The following is an 11,414-nucleotide window of genomic DNA, read 5'->3' as shown; positions in this document are numbered from 1 at the left end:
GGACATGCAGGGAAGAAGTTCCTGCACTTCGGAAAACGCAGCCCGCACGGGAACCTTGGTTCCCAGTACGGTTGCGTTTTCCAGTGCAGGCGGTGTGCCATTAGAACTAATGGCACCAGCCCACGTGTCCGCATTCCTCTGTGCGGGTGGTGCAGCTGCACGGATTTTCATGTGGATCTGCAGCAGCACCACCCACACAGATGTGAACCTAGCCTAAATTGGCCAAATATCAATCAGAGTATACCAGCTTTAAAGCCATTCAGTTAGTGTTGACACCTACTTTAAATATAAATGTTTAGTCCTCATGCACACTTGACGTTTTTACAGCGGCTGTTTTTGCTTTTGACATTTTTTCCTACAGCCAGTAACCCCCCCGCCCCCCAGCATGTTATCCTATGAGTCCATGCACACATAGACTGTAATCAACATTTTTTGGCAGGGACGTTTTTTGGCTGGAAAAAAACCCCTAGAACTAGTGGGTTTCTAGAGGAGTTTTTTTAGCTGTAAAAATGCTCTAATGCTGAAAAACGCGGCAAAACGCCTCAAACCGGTGTTTTTGGATGTTTTTTTTACACCCCCCCAAAAAAAAAATAATTTTGTTTGGTAAACAAACGCTAAAAACGCAAATGCGGAAAAACGCGGGAAAACGCCGCTAATCGTGGCAATACAATGCTAATGCAAAAACGCTAAAAAAAGCTGAAAAACTCACGTTTATAACGTGACTTTACACAGCTAATGTTACCAGCGTTATCAAAACGCCCCGTGTGCATGGAGCCTAAAGCTGTCAGGCAAGGGATTGGTGTCACAGAATTGCCTGTCTTGTAAGAATTGATAAGGTGTAAAATGTCTAATGCCCTGAACTGGCTGAGGCTGATCGCAGTTTAAATAAATAAATATATAAATATATATATATATATATATATATACATATATATTATATATATATATATATAATATATATATATAAAATCTCAGAGCAGAAAATTACATATTCAAGGTAAATTCATGGACAAGGCTATTTTTTTCATTTTGAAAATTAATATGGACATTTGTTTCTGAATATTAATATGGTCTTTCTTTTGCAGGAAACTGAGTCCAACCCTCCTGCACGGTTTGTACCGCATAAAAGGAATGTTTACTACATTTTGATTCAGATAAAATGGAAAGCCCCTGGGTGGCATTTAGAAAATAAGGGAAATGAAAATGAAAATAAAAGGTTTTGCAAAAAAAAAAAAAATGATAACTGAGGGTATGATGCAAATGGAAAGTCCCTTGGGGATTAACAAAACTTGACTCTGGTATGATGCAAAAGACTTAAGAAAGGGGCTAGATACAGTTGATGGCCCATTTGCAAGCTGTGCACTGTGCCTCTCACCCTGTGCTTCCCAAGTCCTGTCCGGCTGCATCTGCGGCAGCTATCTGTGAATCCTGGAACTCTTCCTTCTCCACCTGGCACTATGCTATTGATGACCTCCCTCTGCTGGTGGCTTTTGTAGATGCTGCGTCTGATGAAAGGCTGAACCTTGCCAATGCAAATAAGGAAAGAAAAAAAACATTCAGATTGTTCCTGTTGGGCTGATATTGTGAGACTTTCTGACTCTATATAGGCACTGTGGTTCTGACCTTTACACTTGACGTCATCTGTTTACTTGGAATTATTTCCATTCTACACCTGTTCACCTTTAGCACTACAGATTTCTTTTCTATTTTTCTCTAGAACACATTCACTAGAACCCTGGCCCAGCATGACAACACTGCTCAGCAGGGTTGTCACCCTAGGACAGGAAGTTAACGGCAGGATTACCATGTCAACCACTTGGCTACTTGGCACTTTTACTCCCTTCCTGCCCAGGCCAATGTTCAGCTTTCAGCGCTGTCGCACTTTGAATGACAATTGTGCGGTCATGAAACACTAAACCCAAAATACATTTTTATAATTTTTTTTTAGACAGAACTTTCTTTTGTTGGTATTTAATTACCTCTGGGTTTTTTTTTTTTGCTAAACAAACTAAAAAAGACTGAAAATTTTGAAAATAAAAACGTTTATTCTTAGTTTCTGTTATAAAATGTTGTAAATAAGTAATTTTTCTCCCTCAGTGATGTGCACTAATGCAGCTGCAGTGATGGGCACTGATAGGCATCACTGGTGGGCACTGAAAGGCAGCACACATATATGGCACTGATTTTTTTTTTTTTTAAGTCCGCAAACGTGCAACTATAAACGTAAAAACCCGTAAGTGTTCACAAAAAATGTGCAAGTGCAAAACACCACACGAAAAAGTGCACTTAGGGGTGTGCTGTGTCCTACCCCTAAAGGGGCTTGGACCGCTTACCCTGATCCCCCGGGGCACGAAGCTCCTGACGGGGACAAGGTTCCCAATTGGTCCTCCTGGCCAAAAGGCCTGGTGGACCACCGTTCCTTGTGTCCAGCCGAAGCCAGACACACAGTACTTGGTCAGGGGGCTCTCCCGAAGAAAAGCCCCCTAGGGATCAGGGGAGGAAGGAACCAAAAGGCCACACATCCTCCCCCTAGACTTCAGGGTAGGCCCGAGGACCCACACCCTCCATCCGTGAAAACACACGCATAAGTAACAGAAAAAGTGACAAACGTGGGAGGTGAAATAAATTAAATAAATAGAAAATAAAAAAGTGGTACCGTGCCAAATTGTGCACAGACCAGGCCCTGAGGCCCGTAGCAAAAATTGCCCTGGCCCTAGCCAAAAGGCCTGGTCCTTAGGGCGCTGTGCAAAAAGAATGTAAAAACAGTGACCATGTGCCATGTTCACACAGTGGGGTCCCACACCCAGGTGTTACTAGTGGCACCCCTGAAAGCGTCTACTCAGGGGGCACCGAGTTTGCGGACTTTCTGCCTCCTCAGCCCCTGGCCAGACCAAGGTAGATCCATCCAAATCAGGAGGTACTGGGTCTTTCCAGCTTTTCCAGAGGAATTACTCCCAAGGCCCCAGAACGAATCATGGCGCTCCCTGGTTTCTGTCCCTCCGGTACTAGCCTTCCGGACCCCCATCATACCAGTGAGGGTACTATACAACAGCCATCCCCGCAAAGCTAGAATGGCCGGGAGCACCCCCACTGGACACTGATAAGAACAGATACTACACTTGATCTTAGCCAAAAGACCGAGAAGCGATTATGACTATCACTGTCATGATTATGACATATATGACATATATGGCACTGATAGACGTCACTGACAGGCACTGTTAGGTGGCACAGATTGGAACTGTTAGGCGGCACTGATGGGCACTAGTATGTGGCAATGATGGACACTTACAGGTGGCAATGATGGGCACTGACAGGTGGTATTGATAAGGCTACACTGATCATCAGGGCACTGATAATCAGTGCCCTGATGATCAGTGTACATGTCCCCTCTGAGGAATGCCAATTACCGCCTCTCCTCACACGCTGTCAGAGTGAGGAGAGGACTGCCGATAACTGGCATTTCCTATTTACATGCGATCAGCTGTCATTGGACACAGTTGATCACATGATAGAGCCTACATCATCGCCTCTTTACTGTGATCGGTAATCCGTTGTGTCCCAGGGACACAGCGCACCACCGATCGCCGCGCCGTGCGGGGCATGCGTGTACAGCTAGAGGGGAGGATGTCATATGCTGTCCTCCCAGAACGAGAGAATCCGTTCATTTCCTTATGTGGTGGGCGGGAGGTGGTTAAAATAAAGCAAAATAAAAGTGAAAAAAAAACCCCAATGCAGCCACCACATCTAAGGATTACCTTTTCTACTCCTGCATTTATATACGCTTGAAGGATTAATTAATGTCATTTGCATCTGATATTAGTGTGCATGAACCTGCAGCAGCCTGGAGAACTGTAAGTCTAGAGATCTAGCACTTTTATACATGAAGATTGATATGAACTGTAATCAGCACCTACTGGAAGCAGCTCATACTAAGGTAATATAGCTTGGGGGTTATTTACTAAAACCGGAGAGTGCAAAATCTGGTGTAACTCTGCTTAGAAACCAATCAGTTTCCAGGTTTTATTGCCATAGCTTAACTGAACAAACTGAAGTTGGAAGCTGATTGGCTACCATGCGCAGACGCACCAGATTCTGAATGATCCAGTTTTAATAAATCTCCCCCCTTATGTCAGGGAGCAGTCAACATGACAGCAGGAACACGTAACAATTATTTTTTGGCATTTGTTTGTACAAGGCCTTATAGCTAAACCAAAGACACAAATGTGCGGTCTCCCGGTGTCTGGGCCTAAGAGGTTAAACTGTGTCTGCGCCCTGCGGGCCCCCAGCACACATGTCCGGTACTCACGGAAAGGTCCCGATCTCCTCTTTCGATTGGGACCTTTCCCGATCATGTGACCACCATGACGGTGGATCACGGCGGTCATATGACCCTAAAACCCCGCCTCGCCTCCCGCCTTCTGAAACCCTTAAAGGGCCGGGAGGCGCCAGCGCCAAGGGGTTAAATACATACAGTACATATGAGCCTTCTCATCTGCCAGAGGATCTGTAATTATGTTGGGCGGGTCTTGTAATCCAGGTACCCTTGCAGGACAGCCCAGTCAAGTGCTGGACCTCTCTGCAGACTATACCATAGATAAGCAATGCAGATTGGTCTAATCAGAACTATCATTGCTTGTGAATGGACAATTAGGGAGCACACTAGTCAAGTCATCACTCTGTTCTTCTAAGCTTTTAGGCTCCGTGCACACGGGGCGTTTTAATAACACTGGTAACGATAGCTGTGTAAATTCACGTTAAAAACATGAGTTTTTCCGGGTTTTTTAGCGTTTTTGCATTAATGTTTAGCAGCATTTTTCTGCGTTTTTTGTGTTTGCGTTTTTTAAACTCAAAAAATGTCCAAAAACGCCAGTTTGCCAAGTTTTACCATGTTTTGCCTCGTTTTTCATCGTTAGAGTGTTTTGAGTCCTCATGCACACACTTTTTAAATTTTTACAGCAGCTGTTTTTGGCTTTTGACATTTTTTTTTACAGCCAGAAAACCCTGCAGCATGTTATCCTATGTGTCCATGCACACATAGGCTGTAATCAATGTTTTTTGGCTGGGACATTTTTTGGCTGGATAAAAAAACAAGGACTAGTGGGTTTCTAGAGGAGTTCTTTAGCTGTAAAACCGCTCTAACACTGCAAATTGCGGTAAATCGTGGCAAACCGGCATTTTTGGACTTTTTTGACCCCAAAAAATATTTTTTTGGGGGGCGGGTAAAACAAAAACGCTAAAAAACGCAAATTCAAAAAATGTCCAGTGTGCATAAGGACTCAAAACGCTCTAACGATAAAAAACGTGGCAAACTGGCATTTTTGGGGACATTTTTGGGGTTAAAAAGATGCTAAAAACAGCAAACGCAAAAAAACGCAGCAAAATGCTGCTAAATGCTGATGTAAAAATGCTAAAAACCACTGAAAACCTCACATTTTTAAGGTGACTTTACACAGTTGTTACCAGCGTTATTAAAATGCCCCGTGTGCATGGAGCCTTACAGCTAAAAAACGCCTCTAGAAACCATAGTTTTGTTTTTTTTTTGAGCCAAAAAATGTTGATTCCAGTCTATGTGTGTATGGACACATAGGATAACATGCTGGGGGATTACTGGCTGTAGAAAAAAATGTCAAAAGCCAAAAACAGCCGCTGTAAAAACGTCCAGTGTGCATGAGGACTTATGCAGGCCAGAGACGGTTTGTTTATCAGCCGATTTTTCGTCAGAAAAACAAAACATCGTTTGTTCCGTAACCCAATGTTGCCACCAATGATTTAGAAAATCGTCCGTTTTTCACTAATTTTCCAGCATGACCGATAAATTAAATGAGGAGGAACCACAAAAATCGGCCGATGCCATTGCCCCACCAACAATAAGAAAATCGTCTGATTATTCTTTCGGACGAAAAAGCAACCGATAAACGAACCTTCTTTGGCCTGCATTAGTAATGCAATAGTCTCATCAGCTCCTAATACTGCTCCTTCATTTCTCAGTCTGACCGAAAGCAGACAAAAAAGAAATCTGATCAAGGGAACACAGATAGGGATTTGGACTATTCCCTACTCAAGTCCAAACTGAAAAAAAGCTTTGGCTTTAGATATACTATGACCAATCATAGTGATCACATGGTACTGAGCTCCATGATCCGCTGTCTACACTGGACACAGCAGTCATGGGACTGCTGCTGTGTATCCCAGAGGGTGCTCTAGTGCACATGTGCCCAGCAATGTCTCAGTATGTTGCCTGGCCTGGCTGGACCACCTGCTAGTAGTACATTTACTGTTAGCGGGTGGCAAGTGGTTGTATACAGACATCCTGCTGCTGGTTTAGTGAATACCACATCATCACGGACAATCCCGCTCCTGAAGACAATATTTATGTCATGCACTATTTCAGTTTTTCAATCTAGAGCACTGATTGAGTCTAAGAGCTTATAGTTACTGATTGTAAGAAGAAAATAGGTGTCAAATGTACAGATAAAAGGGAATTTATGGTACATAAAAAAAAAAAAAAAACTTTAATAAGCTGAACTGGGAGGCAACTAGAAACCATAGAGAACGAGTCACTAAAAATATATAAATAAGTAAGTGCTAAGATAATATATTATAACAGCGGCTATGCACCAAAGGCACCATATAAGACCTTCAGATGAACAGAAATAAGGGGGGGGGGTGCTGCGCTAATAGAAATTCAAAAAGATGATAAATAAATGAATATATAAATACATACAATAAAGTGACACTGTGCAAGTATATGTGCCACTAAATTATGTGGCTGGTATCGTGAAAAAGATGCACTATATCAAATAAAGATAAGTCCAAGGTGACAATGTGAGTGAGATCTCAGATGATCTTCAGACGTCCAATGACTAAAATCGTGGATGAGGTGAGAAAATAGGGTATAGATTGCGCACTCACCAGATACGCAATCTTTATGCGCATTTATAACAGAAACATCAGATGTCCTCACATAGGTCTGGTCAGATCTGGTCATGTGTCCTCAACTGCCTCATGGTTCACACTCAGGATTCACATTTAGGGATGACCGCTCTGTGAATGTAATCAGCTCCCGCAGGAGTTGCACAATCCATTGGTCCGCCACTCCGCAGCGCCGAGCTGATGTTGATCCTTGCAGCACCTCCCTCAGACTGCGCAGCCGCAGAATAGAATTCTAGGATGCATCACTAGAAGGGTCACCAGCAGGAGGAAGTGAATGGCCCCGTAGTCTTCTGGGACCTGTCACGTGTCCCAGAAGACTACGGGGAGGGAGGGGGGGGGAGGACAACTTCCGCTTTTGATCGTCTAGGTGATTGCAGCGGAAGTGGGATTGGGTACCTGTCAAATTCGCGTACCAGCTCCCCCCCGCTCCCCAAAGGTACCAATCCTTAATGGAAAGCGGGGGACAAAGGCTTAAAGTGGAACTTCCCCTTTTGGGTGGAGCTCCGCTTTAACATGTCCAGTCTGAAGGAAAGAAGGGAAAGGGGAGACATGATTGAAACTTTTAAATACATCAAGGGGGTAAATTAGGTGCAGGAGGGCAGGATTTTCAACATGAAACCAAAATCAAGAACACGGGAACATGACCTTAAACTAACTGGAGGAAAGTTCAAAACTAATCTCAGAAAGTACTATTGTACTGAAAGAGTAGTGGATGCCTGGAATAGACTTACAGCAGAGGTAGTGAGCCAGTCAACAGTAAAAAGCTTCAAACATGCTTGGGACAAACATAGATCTATACTCAGACCAAAAAACCCCAAACAAACACCCCCTCCCAAAAAAACAAACAAAAACATGGGCAGACCCTATGGACCACTAGGTCTTTTTCTGCCATCACTTTTCTATGTTTCTATGTTTTCTAATCACACATCACTATGAACAGCCTAGGATGAGGTTAAAGCTGAACTAAGCTGTATCTGAGCACCACAAACTGAAAACTGCTGTTTAATTCATTTTTTATATTCAAAGCAAATTCATCCATCCCTCCGTGTCTCCATGCTTCATTTTGTTCAGAAATCACTTTGAAAAACCCCCTAGCATTTCTAGCAACGGCCATCTTGAGTAAGGGCAGGTGATTCATGTGGCGTTTACTTCCTGGAATCAATCTGCCCTTAGCTCAGGCATGCAGGTACCAGGGGGTGCTCATCTGAGAAAGCCCCTCCTCCAGGTGAATAAAAAAAAATACCTAGGAAGACTGAGATGTATTACATCATTTTAGTCTATACCGGAAAGCAACTGAAGAAATGTAAAAAAAAGGTTCAAAACCAGATAAATATAATATACCCGCCTATCTGTTTATTAATGCTAGCAACATTATTAAATAGATATTGAAAATTGTTCGTGTTGATTGAGAAAGTTTAGTTACCCTTTGAAGGCTTGAAGGCCCGGTTCACACTAGTGCGGGCAATGCGGCTGATGATTTTGTGTGGGCACGGTAGCCTATTCATTCCATTGAATGGCCTGCTGTGCGCGTTTCACGCAAGGAAAAGGTGTATGCAGCTGTTCCAAAAAGCATCCGCAAGGAAATCGCATTGTCTGTTTGATTGCGTTGCGGGATGAGATTCACGGGGATGCCATTCATTCTGAATGTGTCTCCCCCCCCGCGTCTCACTAGAGAAATGCGATGCGGCTTCAGATGATTGCAGGTGTGGGAACAGATGCGATTCCTGCACCTGCAACCAGCCCAAGAGCAGAAGCAGAGAGAGCAGTATGTGTTGAGATGACTTGTGTTTTCTGGCTGTATTCACTATGGATCCCATCATGAGCATAATGCGGCACGTTCTACCATTTTTTCCTTCACGCGAAACCTGGAACTGACTGCGCTGGTGTAGCGGGTCCATTTGAATACATGGAAAACACTTTGAATGCATTTCTGATTATGAAAAAAGGCTCTGGACAGCATCTGGACATGGAAGTTAAAAAACGCTTCTAAATGCAAACGCTTATAAATGCGGTTAACCACGTTTAAAAGCATTTGGCGTTTGAAACGCCGATAAAATCTACTCCTGATGCAAGTTTGATGCGTTCAAAAAAACGACTGTAAACTCAACTGCCTGTAAACTACTGTAAACGAAGATGTGTACATGGACACATAGGAAAACATTAGGGAGAGTTCAGGGGCTGCTGAAAAAAAACGCTGAATAGCTCCTGAACGTCAGCGTACATGAGCCCTAAGGCTCCATGCACACGGGTAAACGTGTAAAGTCACGTTAAAAAATGGAATTTTTTAGCGTTTTTGAATTAGTGTTTAGTGACATTTTGCTGCTTTGTTTGCGTTTGCATTTTTTAGCAATTTTTTTGAGCAAAAAAATTTTTTTAATTTTTTTTTAAAACAAGTCAAAAAATGCTGGTTTGCTGTGTTTTTCAGTGTTAGAGCGTTTTTACAGCTAAAAAACTCGTTTAGAAACCCACTAGTTCTGGGTTTATTTCCAGCCAAAAAACGCTGATTACAGTCTGTGTGTATGGACACATAGGATAACATGCTGGGGGGTTTACTGACTGTAGAAATAATGCCAAAAGCCAAAAACAGCCGCTGTAAAAACGTCCCGTGTGCATGAAGACTTGATATGGATGTAACATATAACATGGTAAAAAAGGTGGACTTAGCCTTTAATGCTAGTTTCAGACTATACCATATATGTCATTTCTGATTTTACCCAGAGTCCCACTTTAGGTTGTCAGGTACAGAGTTTTAGGTGACATTGGCATTTAAAGTGGTTGTAATAAACCCTTCCATATACCCAGTGAAGTAACTGGCCTTAGGCGATGCACAGATATGAAACAAATCCTCCTACATAGGTTGTACCTGTTTATCTCCAGTATTCTCTTCTCAACATCCAATTAAAATTGATAAAACTTGTCTGAGCAGTCAAAAAAAGGGTTGGAGAGCTGAAATCACACTCTGCAGAGCTCAATGAGGAGAGCTCTGAGAGCTGATTGGAGGGAAGAGACACCCTCCCCTTTCCACACAACTCACAGGAACAGAGCTGAGGCTGTCAATCAGCAGGAGGTCCCTCCCCTGTCATCATGTTTCTCTTGGTGTCAGGAAAACCTGTCAGAAGTGATTCTTGCTGATAGCAGAGGCAGGGATGGACTGACCATTTGAAAACTCGAGGGCCCGGGGTCAGTAGGGGGCCCCATAAGATGCCCCTGGTACCTTTTTCATAGGCTTTTTTGAGTTTGGGCAAGGACACAGGGGCCCCATGATCCCTTATTGCCCAGGGGCCCCATGAGTTGTCAGTCCGCCCCTGAGCAGAGGGATGAAGAAGCAGACAGAAATAACACACTGGGGTTTATTTACCAAAAAGCTGGAGAGTGCGAACTCAGGCTGACTTCTGCATAGAAGGCAATCATCTTCTAAACTCAGCTTGTTCAGTTTTGGCAATAAAACCTGGAAGCTGATTGGTTTCTATGCTGAAGTGAGCCTGATTTTGCACTCTCCAGCTTTTTAGTAAATAAACCCGTGTGCTCTTAATTGAGACAAGTACACACCAGGGGCGGACTGACAACTCATGGGGCCCCCGGGCAATAGGGGATCATGGGGCCCCTGTGTCCTTGCCCAAACTCAAATAAGCCTATGAAAAAGGTACCAGGGGCATCTCATGGGGCCCCCTACTGACCCCGGGCCCTCGGGCAGTGCCTGAGTTTCCAAATGGTCAGTCCACCCCTGGTACACACTATAGAGGGATATGCTTTGTTCATATTTCATGCCTGAGGTTTACAACCACTTTAAAGCGGTAGTAAACCGCAAGAAAGAAAAAAAAAAGTCCCCTGCAAGGTAAAGGCATAAAGTGCTAGTTTGCATCGCATACTAGCACATCATAAAGGTTGCGTTTGAGCAGTTTCTGCATTGTGTTTTTGCACTTGCGTTATGGATGCGTTTTGTTTTTTTTTTTTCTTGTTGCTAGGCAGATTTAAAACACAAAGCGCATAAAAAAACGCATCACAAATGTGGCAAAAATGCAAAACATGCTTTTCTGCAGCTTTTCCATTGAAGTCTATAACTATTTGCGTTCTAAAAAGTCCCTGAGCTTTTCCAAAAAACGCAAAGGGTGAAAACGCACAGGTGTGAACATGTCCCATAGGAAATCATGTTCAATGGAGTGTACTGTGTTTCTGTTATGACAATCTGTCAATCATTCCTCACAACAGCACCAAAAGCGGTAACCCCGAGCTACACTCGGGAATACCCTGCAGCGTTGCTCCGGGATCCCTGTTTCACTTACCTTATCCTGCGCTCCCGCGATGTCCCTCCTGCAGTGTCCCCAGCAATGTCCTCCAGCCGATGCCGGGATCTGTCTTCTGGGTTCCGTCCCCTGCGATCGTCGGGACGTACGGGGACAAAACGGCGGGAAATTAAAATATTTTAAAAGCGACATTCACTCAATACACTAAAATCACATAGTATAACATTCCTGTAT

At 43.6% G+C, this 11,414-nt stretch overlaps 1 pseudogene; it reads right to left on the bottom strand.

Annotated features, from left to right (window-relative positions):
* Window positions 1-3,033: 3,033 nt before the first annotated feature.
* On the bottom strand, window positions 3,034-3,149 carry LOC149473201 (U2 spliceosomal RNA; annotated as a pseudogene).
* Window positions 3,150-11,414: the final 8,265 nt, after the last annotated feature.

The sequence above is a fragment of the Staurois parvus genome, unplaced genomic scaffold, assembly GCF_062004578.1.
Source record: "Staurois parvus isolate SC_StPar_1 unplaced genomic scaffold, SC_StPar_1.0 ptg000018l, whole genome shotgun sequence".
Lineage (NCBI taxonomy): Eukaryota > Metazoa > Chordata > Amphibia > Anura > Ranidae > Staurois > Staurois parvus.
The sequence above is the reverse complement of the archived record's forward strand: the minus strand, read 5'-3'. Positions and strand labels throughout refer to the sequence as shown.